We start from the raw sequence: 16,198 nt of genomic DNA, 5'->3' as shown, positions 1-16,198 counted from the left end.
CTGTTGTTGTGATTGCACCTGTTGCTGCCATCCTGTTAGTAGCAAACCTCCCATATTTCTCAAAGAAAGTTGTCGTGTAAGCATCATCTACCATGACTTTTTTCCAAACTTAGTTCTAAGAATCACAACAATTTCCTTCACAAAGCATCATGTTAAAACAGTTGTTTTCCTTCAGCGGTTCATAACTTTTATAAAAAAACGAAAAACATCGACGTTTACACGTGCAAGGAATGCACCTGAAATTATTTAATGGTGAGAGTAAGAAAACGATGATTACAAGCGTGGGAGAAGGAGAAAATGGATCTCATTGAAACGTGAGGGAAGAATGCAACATAGGGTGCGAGGAAAAATAGGAGAAGAACAAGAGACTTGATGTTAGAAAATGAAAGGATGATTTAAGGAAGTCAGTGCAAAAACTTACTCGCGAGACAAATTAATGCGACTTCAGAAGTTTAAAATTGAGAAATTCGGAGAAGCAGATCGTTCTGGACATGCTATTGATTGAATGACTGATAAATACATACATAGGAAAAAACATTACAATTGCTGAAAAACTGGTGCATGTTATCACATGTTGAACTCAAAACAAAAATATTCAGGAAACGTTCAAGTTTTACTGGACTTTGTGAAATCAGACCTGGAGTATAGTAAAAGCCATTGCCCTTGCAATTAAGGAAATATACAACACTGATGAAATCAAATTAGAGACAATTTAATCGTCAAATAACTAGAATATGTAGCAGTAATTTTTGGTCATTATTACGCTGGCACATGTCAAATATTTCAAGGTGTGACTTGTTGTATACATATTAAGACAAACACTTGGTTAGAAATGACTTGTTTTTCATGACTGGTAAGAATGTCAACTAGTCAGGTCAGTCATGATCGAAATGAGAAATAAAGGAGGCACAACGGGGCATATGGGTTTGTTCCTTCTTCCCATCCATATTTTTGGATATGCATGTGCATGTCTGTAAAATTGCAATGCAGCATAATTGGAAATATGTGGATAACCTGTGATATGAAAAATTAAAGGTTAAACTCGTTCAGTTACCTTTGGTATTTGAAGCACTTTACGCATTTCAGTAATATTTTAGTCCCATAATTTTGAAGAGTTGTGGAATGTTTTTTTTTACAGAGTTAGGTAAACATTCGATCTGGAGGTCATTACAGAGATTGGAATGACCTCGGACCTGCAGGAAATTGCTGATTAATCCTTTCTCTCTTGAGGGTTGCACAGACCGTCTTGCAGGGAGAGACACGTGAGGAACCTTACAATATAAATGAAATATGTAAGTGGCAGAATCTAAAGAGGGAGGGATAGTTTTAATTTCTGGAGGAAATGCAGAAAAAGGAAATGGCGTGATGTAAAAACGAATTCACATATCATTTTTATTACTGGAACAGATCTTGTTGGAGTGGGGTGGAGGTTATTGGGGCAGGGGAAAACACAGTAATAGAGAACGATACACATTTTGTCGGAAGTGACTGAGAAAAAAAAGAAAAGTTACAGGATATTCTCTACTGGTTCACATTTTGCCCATTACCTTTATTTGCATAAAGAAATGATGTCAGTTTGATTGTTTCTTGGTAAACACAATAAGTAACATCACAGGATGTGTCAATGTAAGTTTTAGCTATTCTCTGAATTTAGATTGTGTTACCACGTAAATGAACGTGCTTGTGCAGCAGCTTAAATTACGCAGCATATATGCAAAGTTCTCAAATACATAAGCAGACAGACCATCTAATAGCTCATCAACATCAAAAAAATATAAAACGTTGATGAACCACAGAAGTATGAAGCTGCTGGATATGGTGAAGTGCAAAGTGGTAGACTTTCTTCTACTCTCAGGTCCAGAGTCTCCCTTGCTGTGACATTTGAGCCGTTTTCAGATTCGACTGGCCACTAAAATATAACTGACTGCCACACCGTTGAGAAACAGAATTAACCCAAATGGTATCAACGGTGTTAAAATCTTCTCAAATGTGCGAAATCAAATCCATCTCGAGTCAGTGAAATAGATTGGTCTGTTAGAACAGCGCCAAGGTATATTGTTGATAATCCTCCGTGGTCTAAACCTAAAGTATATTGGAATATTTTTCAAACTTATAAGAATCCCTGTTGTTTGGAGAATCACTGTTGCAGTTTTCTTGGTACAATTTTGAGAGTTCAACTTTGGGCAACAAATAGCAATAAATAGACAAAAGTGAAAATGACAGTGAATCAGACAGAACAGTCTGTGGCAGCGCGGAGCAGAACACAGTGAATACTGCACACAGGAGTGATGTCCAGGAAAGTTAATGTAAAATAATAATCATTGATTCTGTTCAGTACAACCTCAGTAAAGATGACGAGGAGATTTGCTGTTGTCATGGCCAACAGGTAGCGAGTCATGCAGGTTGATAGCCCACAGTTTTCCTTTGACATGACTAAAACTGAAAGTAAATTCACTGGAAGAGGGACAAGAACATATATTTGGTAATGATTTTTTTTCTGTTTCTGATCAGCCATTAAGAACTTTTCGCTAGAGAAGTATGCATTTGGCATCATCCCAGAGATGAAAGGAATGGAAAAATTAACTGTGTGGCAATGTAAATTTGATTCATCATTACTGAGAAAAATTCTCCATTCGTAAGCATTAATCATTTAATATCTACACACGTATATGTTGGTACTGCGGCAGCGACAAAATACACTGAGCAATGAATCCAGTCTGACTGTTAACTGCACACTTTCAAGCTTAAAATTTTGGGATCTTATCCAATGTCAGGTTAATCCTGTGCAGTCTGACGACAGGTTCAGTATTTATGCAAGAACTTATATATGTACTAAACATTCAATTTTCACTTTTAGTCATATTATCTGAGTTTACAGAAAACCACCTTTGGTTTTGTTTTAACCACTGCAATTGAATCCGAGTCACTAATAGTATAGTCTTTAAAAAATTATATAACAATGGAGTGATTTCATATTTCAGCTCATAAGAAACAGGTTGTGTTCTATTCTTTGGTGACATGAATGCAGTGGAAATATCCCATATTGAGTCCTTAAAAGGTAAGATTCCTTTAAATAGGGATATGGAGAAGATAATTTCACTGTCAAAATTCTAAAATCAAAGTTTACCACTTTAAAATAGCCAATGATAAATATACAGAAAAGTGGTATTTAAGTCCCAGAATGTTTAGCTTATGCAATTATTGGTACATGGAATAATTGAGAACATTAGCTTCCGTGAGATAAGACATAAAAATGGCAACAATGGCAGGACGTGCCAGTTGCCTTAGATGAGATGTAGTAGATGGAAGCTTTCATGATCAAACAGTCTGTTATTACTTCATTGAACGAAAAGTGTTCAGTTTTGCCCTTAGAAATCTGACTTAAGCCTAATTGAGCTACATTAGTGGCATTCCCTCACAGTCATCTGTATGTTCTTAAGTTTTACTGATTCCAATAAAAAGAGTGATATTCCCCATTACTACTCTTTATCCGCGAGAGAACAGTGATCACTTCACTCCCTCACACACAAATCCGAAATAAAACCAACTCTTGCTTCATTTGTGGAGAGAAAATAGAATTAAGTCGACATGAAAGATTAACTGTGCTCACAGATGATGCCAGGCTTGCTGTCATTTCCCAGCAATGTGTATTTTTGCTGTCATAATCACTGGAAGTGAATTTTGTTCCTCATTAACAATGACAAACAAGCCGCAATGTGCAACGAGTCTAAGAATGAAGATGAATGAAAATAAAGGAATAGTTAATACAACAGAATTTGAATGAACATTCGATTCATTGCTATTCCGTTAATAGTACACACATTTTCAGTAGAACTCTAAACTATCGAATGACTGAAATACAAACATACTTTCAGGCAGAAGGAGGTAATGCAGTCCATAACACATGCACCTGCTCTCCAATTAAAATGATTAACGAAACTATGTTCAACCATTCTGCTTCCTTGAACATACAACGAACTAAATTGTAAGATTACAAGCCTTCGAGAAATACGCAGATCGTCGACAGAGACAAATAGCTTTCCTCAGATTAGAAACTTACCAGGAACTCAAATCATGGCAAGAATCAGACAGTATACTTTCCTCACCATTTGAATAGGGAGATGCACTTTTTTTCGCGTGACATATAGTGTCCTTGCCTGTCCGAACAATAGTTTGAATTAGGCTCGGAACCAATACACTGCAAAGGTGTGATCCTTACGTATTCCAACACCTCACACCGGAATCGGTGGTTGTGATAATATTCATAATGCTTTTCAGGTCCTTCGAACAACCATTTTGTTGATGGCAAGCTAATTTCCAGAGCGAAAGTCATTTTTATTGCTGATGTCATTATATGCCTCCACCCTGTCCACTCGATAAGACTAGGTATATCTCTTCATCAAGAAGTTGACATTTTAGCATGCTTTACGGTTTACTGGAGATGATGTATCATGCACGCTGTTTCAGGACCGTCTATTCTTCCAACTCACTGACTTGCCACAATTGACTGCACAGCATTTTGGGCAGTGTTTATATCGGTTTGAGGCTGGCATTGAGTTAATATTAATGGTGTATTGAACTAGAAATGTTCCTTATGTTTTTTTTCTTTTCTTCACAGGTGCTCCCTAGCCTTGTGTGTTCACCTTAAATTTCTCTTTTGCCTGAATGAAACAGCACATCCGCTTTACACTTTCATGTTCTCGCAAGTGTAATCTATGCATGCCAATCAAAAGCACGCTCTGACATAATGTTTAACAGTACACAATTAAATGATTAATAATTTATACTTCACATGTCTCACGTTAATGTGTTCAACGAGATAAAGCATTGCATGAAACCGAGATGCCAAATCCAATGCATAATAGAATGCTTTGTTTTTGTCCATTGCCGCTGGTTTCACATTATCTGACCTGTACCATTGTTGTTGAAGTTTCCTTTGTCCCATAATGAACAATTACTTTTTTTATCACTCGTATTCCTGTATTTGATTGGCTGTTTGTTTTTGGTTATTAGCAGTTTTTCGTTCTTGTACTGGAAACATTTCACCTTACATCGCCCTTCTTTTCGCACTTTATATTTACCAAAGGAGCATAAGTAATAATGAGTAAAGCAAATCGTCCACTTGCTCTGCCGTGTCCTCAAACGTCCAGCTGGCATGAACAGTTTCGGATGCTTTCTGCCTTTTCACTTTGAAAAGCAGAGATTGATTCAAGTGGAGAAATGATCAGGACAGATTGTAGATGCACATCTGTGGTGATAACAAATGTGGTGGCCTATATAAGCATAACTCCTGTCACTAACGTCATTTTGTTGAAAATTTCTTATCAGTCTGTGACACAGTTTCCTGAAACACCAAAGTTATATCACAAATATCTGGTTCAAGTTTGATTTGTAAGAGTAAGTGACCCAGGAGGTGGGTCCATGTGGACAAAGCCCCGATGGATACGTTGCACGTACAAATTGATATTAGACGCGATTTCCATAGTTTGCCTCATCACGTTATGAGAGGATTCAACTAGAAACACTGCAGCATCGCACTGAGAATCAAACATATGAGTTGAATTTGTTCATTTCCAGTGAAAATCTGTCATGAGCAAAGAATGTCATTTGTATACAAAGACTAATGTTTCAGATGCAAACCACACGCTTTTCCCCACAACTTCCGTAATTCAGTTTGCTCTTCTTTAAGTCATGTGAGTACATTGAGGATACAGCAGTTCACTGAAGAAGGAAATCAGCAGGGTGAAAATGGGCACGTGACAGTTTTGGTTGAGAAGATTTTGTGAATGCAGAGATTCTTCAAGTATATCAAAATAAATGACTAGAGAAAGAATAGGACATCTCAAACCAAAGTGAGCTTGTATATGTGGAACTTCAGCAGTTGGCTTAGGTCCTCAATGAATATTTCTACTCCATGTTTACCGTGGAGAAAGACATGAAGATTTTGGAATGTGGGAACAATAGTGATAATTTATTGGGGACAGTTCTTAGCACAGTAGAAGAGGTCTTGGATTTATTAGAATGCATAAAGCTGGATAAATATCCACGTCCAGAACAGTGATATCCACGACCGCTGCAAAAGGCTAGAGAATAAATTGCGAAGGCCCTGACTGACATTTTTGCATCATTGTTATCCACGGAAGAGGTCCCAGAAGACTGGAGATTAGCAATTAATTTTCTTCATGCAAGAATTTACTTCGGAAGCTTCTGAGAGACTACAGACGAGAGACACACGCGTTTGGAAAGATATGCTTTGATTAGGAATAGGTAGCCTGGCTTTGTGCATGTGAGATTAGGTCACACAAATTTGATGATGTTCTTTGTTTAATTGCAGAGAAAGTTTGAAGAAGTCAGAGTTTTAATTACAGTCTCCATGGATTTCAGTAAGGTCGATGATCGGATTCCTCATCAGTAGCTGTTCTGGAAGGTTGAGTTGCATAGAATCGAGGCAGAGCAGTAATACTGGATGCACAATTGGCTTCATGTTCGGAAGCAGAGTGCAATAAAGGAAGGACGCTTGTCGCACTGCAAACCTGTGACGAATGAAGTGCCTCAGTGGTCGATGCTGGGCCCATTGCTGTTCGCTATTTTTATTAAGTACCGAGAAATTTAAAATGCTTTTCAACATAGATAAGCGTGTGATCTTCCACTGTGCAAAGTTTAAGCAAGGTAGGAATTGACCAAGTGAGGCGAACTGGTAGGGATTAAGAAGCGCACTGGAACAGTGGGATCTTGGTTTTCAGGTGCATGTTTCTCAGAAAGAGGAATCATAGGTGGATAAGGTTTTGAAAACACACTGGCCTTCATCAGTCCAACTATTGAGTAGAGAAGTGCCAAATTATCTTGCAATTTTACAGGACGTAAGTGAGGCTAGAATGGGAATATTGTGTTGAGCTTTCTTTTTTCTCATTTTGCTTAAGGAAGGATGTTATTAAACTGGAAAGTGTGCAAACGAATTTTACGAGACTGTTGGCAAAGCCTAACGGCCTATGTTACATGGAGCGGTTCGACAATTGAACTGAATTGTTTAATTCTATTTCTTCCTGAACTTTAGACAATCCTGACCATTAAGACGAGCTCCTACAGACAAAATGTTTCAGTCCACTTTTCTGCCAGTTGTATCTGACGATCCTACTGTACCAGATTTTTTTTTCTGATGATTTTATATGGAAATGCAAAAGTTGTGTTAGGTTCACAGACATAACACCATTTGCACAACGCAATAGGTCAGTGATATGCCCCTCCAAAATCTCCTGTCAATTAAGGAAGTGAGGCACGAGTTTAACAGCGGGTCCATCGGGTGTGCAAGATTCCAGAAATTCAAGGATGTTTAAAATTACTTTGCTACAGAGAATCAGAAGAGTTACCTTGTAAGAACCGTGGAAAACTGGTCTGCAGGTAGAGCGCTAATAGGAAAGACAAATTGAATTTTGCAAATTAATGCTATATTATCGTCTGGATAATTCTGTAAACTGGCTTCAAATCAACAAGAAATTAGTGAGACACTATCGTGATATTGCATGCAGTTTTGTTTCTCTTAGTAGAGGGATGTAGTTTTTATAGAAACAGCTCAGTGAGGGTACGCAGGACTGATTTCAGAAACTATGAGTTTGCCTTATGGAGAGGGATTGTGCAGTTCAACCCATACTCTCTGGAGTTTCGAGCATGAGTTCTGTATTGAGTCAGGGATATAAGATGCTGAAGGAAATGGTTACATTATATGCTGAATCGTTGTGATCTGATTTTAAGCAACATGGAAGAGAGGTCATAATTTTATAATACAGTTCAGCAGACGTTACGTGGCACTGAGGATAAAGAATAATGCTTCGCAGGTTCAAACAAATCGGAGATGAATTGTTTCATTTGAAGGATCGTAAATATGTGGATTTCATAGTCGTAGAGTAGAGCAGCAGCTGCAACATAAAGTCAGTTAATGGAGGATATAGATTTTTAATCAACAATAGAGTGAATGGGTGAAAACACTGTCAAGCAAATGAAATAATCGTTGAGTTAGTATTTTATTTCGACTACAATTTGTGTTGAAAATTCAATGTGACTTTAGAGTTTTGTGGTCAGCATTGTCAAAATTCCCTTAGGCTTGTCTGACCCAAATTGCATGTATCTGTTCGTACACTTTCCATTGCTCCACAGAACAACAGAAGGAACCCTACACCTTAAACATGGTCATTACATGGCGCACAAGAATCAACAATAACAAGATTTTAGGGCATCATGTCTGTCAGCTCCAAAAGCGTTCCATGTCTTTTCGCTCACTTGCTAGCCTTTCTGAGGAACTATTTACCCCACCACAAATTTGGCACCTCCTCCTCCACACCCTTTGCCAAGCTCTGAGATTTTGGCTGATTTTAGATCCATTACTATCAGTCATTCCTTCCCCTTGTTTCACTGGGGTGTCGAGTCAGTGAACCGAGTGGAATGTCCCAGAAGCTCTCTTCCTGAATCTTTAACTCTCGAACTATTACAGAGGATCCAGGAGATGTGCTGTTCTCAATTATCCCTGTTTTGGGTGTTTCCCATTTAGTGAATTGCCAATGCTGTGGACCAGGCCAAACTCCCTCAAAATATTTTAAGAAGACTCCCCATACCCTAACATTTTGTTTAAGGCGGATGTGAGTGGATAATGCAGGAGGTACACAACTGTTAAAATCACTCGGCTCCCAGAAGAACAGAACATAAGCAAACAGTGCAGTTAAACACGAGTAAAGGAAAATAGAATTTAGCCTTACCATTTGTAAACGTACCGATTTGATATAGCAACTTAACTAAAGAACTGCTCCAATTCCGACAGTATTACGTAAACACATTCCGGTCACATTCATCATAAATTAAAATGCAGGTTCTTAAAGACAGAAAGATTTCTGACAGAAGACAGCCAGGGATCATCTGCTAAAGCATGAAAGCTATTTGCACTTTATTAGCTTCTGCTCCAACTAAAACTAAACCAATTTTGGGAAAAAAAACTGAACTGGGAAATAGGGCTCCTGCCCTGCCATTTTAAAGTAAACAGTTGCAGATATTTCAGCACCTCTGACTTTACCTCTTTTCAAAAATGAGTGAAGGACTAAGTAACTTTTTTAATGTGACAGCATCATCAGAACAACAAGATCCAAACTCCTCCAACGGGTTCCTGATTAGATCTCTTTGGAACTCACTGCCCACATGGCTCCAGTCTGACAAACGTTCTTCCACTACTACTGCCTTTTTCCTATCAACAAGCCAATTGTATGCCCACGTTTTGCAGATCCCCTGATTCCTTGTGATCTCAGCTTAGTTAACATCCTACCATGTGGAAACTTCTAGAAATCATAGAGTCTAAGTCTACCACCTGCCCTTCTTGGTCACTTCATCCAATGTTGCAATGCGTGTCAAACACATTTATCCGGGAGCGTAGAGAAATGAGTTAGCGGCCATTGCTGAGAACTAAATGTTTATCCTCAGTGGCGGGAGGTCTGGGGTAATAGTGAAGACATGGAAAGGTTGGGAGCTAGGAGATGGGATGGGGCTGAGGATGGGTGTGTGGGTGATGAAGAGCTTATGACCGAAATATCGATTCTCCTTCTCCGTGGATGCTGCTTGATTGCTGTGCTTTTCCATCATTACACTTTAGACTCTGATTTCCAGGATTAGAGTCCTCCCATTCTCCAAGGACCTATCTCAGGCAACTCCCTTCAACCTTCCTTCAATTACCATAACGTTGTGGCCACTCGTGATAGGCACTTCCACTGTGAGAAAAAATCTGTGGCTATCCTCTCTATCCATGCCTCTCACAATCGTGTGCACATCTCTATCAAGTCACCTTCCATCCTTCTTCGATCCAATGAGAACAGAGCTCGCCCCCTGAACCTTTCCTTCATAATCCAGGCAGCATCTTCGTCATCTCTTCTGCACCCCCTTAAAAGCTTCGACATCCATCTTATACTGAGGTGACCAGAACTGAGCACAATATTCCAAGTCTAGTCTAACCACGGCCTTACGGAGCTGCAGGAAAATCTGCGGCTCTTAAACTCAATCCCCATGCTAATAAAAGTCAACACATCACAAACCTACTTCGCAACCCGAGCAAGAAAGATGGAAACTTTGAGGAATCTATGGACATGGTCCCCAAGATCCCTATGCTCATCGACATTCTTTAAGCCTGCACTCAGCATTTAAATTCAACCTTCCCATGTGAATAACTTCACTGTTTGAAGGCCATCTGACACGATTAGCACCGCTGGCAGTGCATTCTACCCACCAACCACCCTCTGTGTAAAGAACCTACAGAAGACATCCCACCTGAACATTCCTCCAAATATCTTTAACGTATGCCCCACGTAATCGATATTTCCGCCATGGGAAACAAAAGTCTTTTGCTGTTCATTCTATATTTGTATCTCAAGGTGTTGTACACCTGTATTAAGTCACCTCTCATCTTTATTCACTCCAATGATAAAAGTCCTCGCTCCTTCAACTTTTCTTCATAAGACATCCAGGTCGCATCCTGGTCAATCTCTTCTACACCCTTTCTAAAGCCCCCACATCTTTCCTATAATGAGGCAATCAGAACCCAAAACAATAATCCAAGTATTGACTAAACAGAGGTTTTTAGAAAAACAGCATAAACTTGTAGCTCTAAAACGCAAGTCAGGACTAATGAAAGCCAACATACCATACGCCTTCTGAACAGCTCTATCAACCTGGCTGGCAACTTTGAGGGATCTATCAACATGTATCCCATTATCCCTCTATTTCTGACTTTGGCAAGAAATCCTGCCTTGAACCCTCTTTTCTGCATTCAAATTCAACTTTCAAAAGTGAGTCACTTCACACCTTTCCGGGTTAAACTCCATCTTATCATTGTAGTTTTGCATCCTGTCAATCTCCCCTTGAAACCGAAAAGGGCCTCCAAACTACCCATCACTCCACCAACCTTTGCGTCATCTGCAAACTTACTAACTCACCCTTCCACTTCCGCATCAAATCATTCATAAAAAACTCGAAAGAGCACAGATGCCACAAATGATCCCTGCAGAGTATCATGGTAACCCAGCTCCAGATATAGTACTTTCCACCACCCGCTGCCTTCTTTGGGCCAACAAATTCTGTATTCTGATACATAGGATTCCATGTATCCTCTCATCGCCCTTCAAAAAATGCATACCGTTTGATCTGCAGTTCTATATCATGTGACTGCCCCCAATTATCCACCACACTATATATTTTTCCTACCAGTCTTTGTAACATCTGCGAAATTCTTCATCTGTACCTTACATGTTATGGTCAAATTACAGATGCACATATCAAAAGCCAGGGCCCACCACTGAGACTGTGAACGTCTCCCACGAAAAGAAAACAGATTCTAGTCACAGAAACTTACCAAAACCATCACTATTCTTTGCTGACTTGCAGCTTTTTAAAAAACATAAATTAATTCTTGGCATTGGATCTCATATCTTCTTGACCAGTCTTCGACAATGGACATTATCAAAAGCATTGGTGAAGTCTATGTGGATGTCAGCAGATCCATCAGGTATGTTAAACGCAGTTACATTTTATCGGTGATGGCTGGGGGTACAGAGCGGAGTTACAGAGAGGTCGTCATGCTGCAAGTACAAGAGGAAGGGTGACTGGTTGCTGTCAATGGATGGAAAGTGAATCGGCAGGCAGTGCAGAGACCCCTGCGGCCGTTCCCCTTAATAAGTGTACCGTTTTGGATATTGTTGAGAGGCACAGCTTACAATGGTAAGCAATGGGGCATAGCTCTCTGACACAAACGTTGGTCCTCTTGCTCAGGAGTGAAGGAGAAAGAGGAGCAGAGCACTAGTATATGGGGACTCCACAGTCAGGGGACAGAGATGAGGTTGTGTGGGGACTACAGAGACTCAGGATTGTTGCGCTATCACTCAGGTGCCTGGATTCATGATGTCTCTGATCGTTTTTGCGGGATCCTCGAGGTGGAGAGTGAACAACCCATGTCGTGGTCCAGATAGGCACCAGTGTCACAGGTAAGAAGAGAGATGGGGAGTTTAGGTTGAAATTCAGGAAAATGGGTTGAAGGTAAAAGTTAGAAGAAACAGTGTTTTTACGTCTCGCTTGTTGTACGTGCCACATCCGCCCGAGGCGCGGTGTCGCGACAGATGGCAGCTGAACACGTGGCTGCAGGGATGGTGCATGAGGCAGGGTTTTGGATTCCTGGATAATTGGTGCTGTTTCTGTGGTAGGTGGGAGCTGTCCAAACAGGATGATGCCCACCTGGACCAGAGGGGTCGCAATAACTTGATGTGGGTGGGGATTTTCTGCACATCTTTGAGTGGGCATAAACTAATTTAGCAGAGTGATGGGAACCTAAATTGTAGTTTCAGTTTCCAGGAGGTTGTTAGTTGAGAGGAAATAAATAAGATTTTCAAGGTCTCAAGAAGTTGATTGTAAAGTGTCTACTTCAATGCCTGGAACATCAAGAAAACGTTGGTTGAACTTGCAACATGGGTTGGTATCTGGGATTTCGATGTTGTGCGGAGACATCATGAATCCAGGCATCTGACTGGTACCGCAACAATCGTGAGTCTCTGTAGTTCCCAGACAACCTCATCTCTCTCCCCTGACTATGGAATCCCCAGACACCAGTGCTCTGCTCCTCTTTCTCCTTCACTCCTGAGCAAGTGGACCAACGTTTGTGCCAGAGAGCTATGCCCCATTGCTTACCCTTTCGGAAACATGAATAGAGCAGGGACAATAATGGTTGTTGCATGTGCTGGGATTTAGATATTTCAGTCAGAACAAAGAAGATGGCAAAAGGGCGGGGGGTTGAGATATTGCTTAACAACGATATATGGGGGGTAGACACTAACCTGGAAATTATAGACCAGCGAGCTAAACTTCGGTTGTGGGGAAAGTACTGGAAAAGGTATAAGATTTGCATTTATAATCCGGAGAGGAATAAGTTGATAAGTGATTGTCAACACGGTTTCGTGAAGGGTAGGTCGTGCCTGATAAACCATTTTGAGTTCCTTTAGAAAGTGACCAAACAGGTGAATGAAGGTAAAGCAGTTCATGTCGTATATGTGGATTTCAGTGAGGCATTTGATAAGCTTCCCCGCGGTAGTCTATTCCACAAAATATGGTGTCATGTGATTCTGAACGTTACAGCGGTTTGGTTCGCTGAAAGAATACAGAGAGTGGTGATTGATATGAAATGTTGATCCTGGCATTCTCTTGTCAGTAGTGTACTGCAAGGTTCTGTTTTGGGGTCACGGCTCTTTGTCATTTTGAAAAATGCATGGATGAGGTCTTGGAAGGATGGTTTAGTAAATGTGCGGGTGACACTAATTAGGTAATTTTATGGACAGTGTCGAATGATGTTGTTGATTACAGAGGGAAACAGCTAATCTGCAGAGCTGGTCTGAGTGGTATTAAATAGATTTGAATCCGGAAAGTTGTGACGTGATTCGCCTTGGAAGGCGCAACAGGATTAAAGTGTACTGGGCTGATGGCAAGTTTTTTGGCTGTGTTGACGAACAAAGAGACCTTGGTGTCCATGTACATCGACACGTGAAAGTTTCCACCACGGTTGATTGGGCTGTTAAAAAGGATACGATGTGTTCCATGATATTAGTTAAAAATCTCACCACACCAGGTTATAGTCCAACATATTTAATTGGAAGCACACTAGTTTTCTGAGCGTCGCTCCTTCATCAGGTCGTAGTGGTGGGCTCAATCCTGACAAAGAGAATTTACAGCAAAAATTTACAGTGTAATGTACATAAAATTATACATTGATAAATTGATAGTTTGTGAAGCCTTTCATCTGTTAGAATATCGTGATAGTTTCACTTCTTTCATGTGTAATATACAAAATCTTTTTTTAAAAGTTGCCTTCTCGGGTTAGCTGTTAACTATGGTGATAGTAATATGCTGCACGTGTTAGCCCCCCGTGTTCTCCGTCAATGCAATGCATCTAATCTAAAAAGTGAGATAATGGAGTTCTACATGAATTCATGCAGTTTTTGAGCTCAGAGTTCTACGTGAATGCATGCAGTTTTTGAGAAAATTACAATGTAACCCAGCAAGTACAAATTGACATCAGAAAATATACGTGTGCATGTCGGTCTTTGTTTGTGTGTGTGTGTGTATGTCTGTTTGGGTTTGGGGTTGTGAGTGCGAGAAAGTGTATTTGTGTGTGTAGTGAGTGCAGAGTGTCTTCCGTCTGTGAGGGGATGCATGTGTGAGTGTGGGAGTGTTTGTGTCTGTAAGGGTGTGTGCGGGTGTCCGTGTGTATGTGTGCATAGGAGTGCCTGTGTGTGTGAGAGAGTGTGTGTGGGTCGGAGTGTCTGTATGTGTGTATAGTGCAATGGTGGTCACCTGTAATGTGACATGAACCCAAGGTCCCGGTTGAGGCCCTCCCTATGCGTAAAGAACTTAGCTATCAGCCTCTGCTCGGCCAGTTTGCGTTGCTGCCTGTCCCGAAGTTCGCCTTGGAGGACAGTCACCCGAAGTTCCGAGGTCGAATGTCCAGGACCACTGAAGCGTTCCCCAACTGGGAGTGGACACTCCTGTCTGTTGTTTGTTGTGCGGTGCCCATTCATCAGTTGTCGTAGCCTTTGCTCGGTTTCCCCAATGTACCATGCCTCCGGGCATTCTTGCTTTCAACGTATAAGATCGACAACGTTGGCTGAGTCACATGAGCACCTGCCACGAACATGATCGGAGGTGTCTCCATGTGTAATGTTGGTATCAATGTGCACACTCTGACACGTCTTGCAGCGCCGACCGTGACAGGGCTGTATGGAGTTGTCCTGAGAGCCGGGCAGCTTGCTATGAAAATGAATGTGGGATATGGTATTTGCAGATGCCAAACGCCAGCCGAACTATTCCTCGTCAGGAACAAGTTTGTAGAATTATTTGTTTAGTTGTCTCGAATTGCTATCAGTTATTATTCAATCCAGAGAATGCTCGGATTCAGAACAGATCACTTGTTGAAGATCTGTAATCCGTGACCACAGTCTGATGAACACGTTGTTCAATTTTTTATTCGTTTGTGGGACTTCAGCATCGCTGCCGACCACCATGGATAGCTCACCGATATTTGCTCTTGATAAAGTCGTCTTGAGCTGCCTCACTTTAGAAATAGATTTGACTCAACATTGTCACTGAGATTGCAATCAGACATTTAATGCATTGCCTGAAGTAAGATGACAACTATTTTTAGATAGGCTGACTTCATCTTGAGAAAGTAATTCTGGATTTCCATATTAAAGAACATAAAACACCATATCCAATTCAAAAAGATGGAGGGCTTAATCTAAATTTGTTTACGAGCTATAATCTGTTGTTGTGTGATTTTTAAATAATTTTTTTTCATATATCATAACAACTCCATGACACTGCAACACTTGCGCTCTACATTCTGTGCTGTGCGGTCGTGTTCCACAGCCACCTGAATACGAGGCAGCGCTTTGAATGCTAGTGTTTTTACATTAACTAGTTAGACAATAACATGGTGTTGTATGATTTATAACAATGTTTTACAGGAGAAACACGTAGACCGGTGGTAATATGTATCAATGGGTATGTGGGCTTAGATAGACTGTGGAATGGATTGGCCGATAAGCCCTGATTATAATGAATGCTGCAGCGGTTTCCAGCGCTCGAATGATATATTCCTGGTCATCCTTTGAGTTTTTGCATTTACTATCGCATTCGAACTCCTGTTTTTTGGGTGTGAATTCGTCATAGAAATGATCAAAAATGTAACAACTACTGCCTGCTTCCCGCAAGGCGACACAGTCCAGCTGTGATCTCACCAAAAAGCCAATCTAAGAGTTTGGACCATCAGCCGTTTGATTATCTAGTCATACATGTCGAGAATCAGCCAGGTTTTTGTGCAGACTTTGTTCCCAGGACTTCAAGTACTCATTAGCAAATTGAGAGCCAGGAATTCTGGAAGGCAACAACTGTGAAACATAGAATAGTACAGGCCCTTCAACCCTCGATGCTGTGCCGGCTTCTTGTCTTACTCTCAGATCAAACTAACCTACACACTCTTCATTGTACTACTACCCATGTGCCTGCCCAAGAGTAGCTCCAATTTTTCTAATACATCAAATTCTACTACCAGAACTGGCAGTACTTTCCACATGCCCCATTAAATAACTGTCCGCTATTGTTAACCATTTCTGCCCTTCGGAAAAACTTAGTCTCT

General features: G+C 40.6%; 1 pseudogene; it reads right to left on the bottom strand.

The window, feature by feature from the left end:
- Positions 1–1,571: 1,571 nt before the first annotated feature.
- Positions 1,572–4,121, bottom strand: LOC148143469 (putative G protein-coupled receptor 139; annotated as a pseudogene).
- Between the last annotated feature and the right edge of the window lie 12,077 nt (positions 4,122–16,198).

The sequence above is a fragment of the Chiloscyllium plagiosum genome, unplaced genomic scaffold (assembly GCF_037043375.1).
Source record: "Chiloscyllium plagiosum isolate Xiang-an unplaced genomic scaffold, Cpla_swu_hap1 HiC_scaffold_27, whole genome shotgun sequence".
NCBI lineage: Eukaryota > Metazoa > Chordata > Chondrichthyes > Orectolobiformes > Hemiscylliidae > Chiloscyllium > Chiloscyllium plagiosum.
This window is presented reverse-complemented; position numbering and strand designations above follow the sequence as displayed.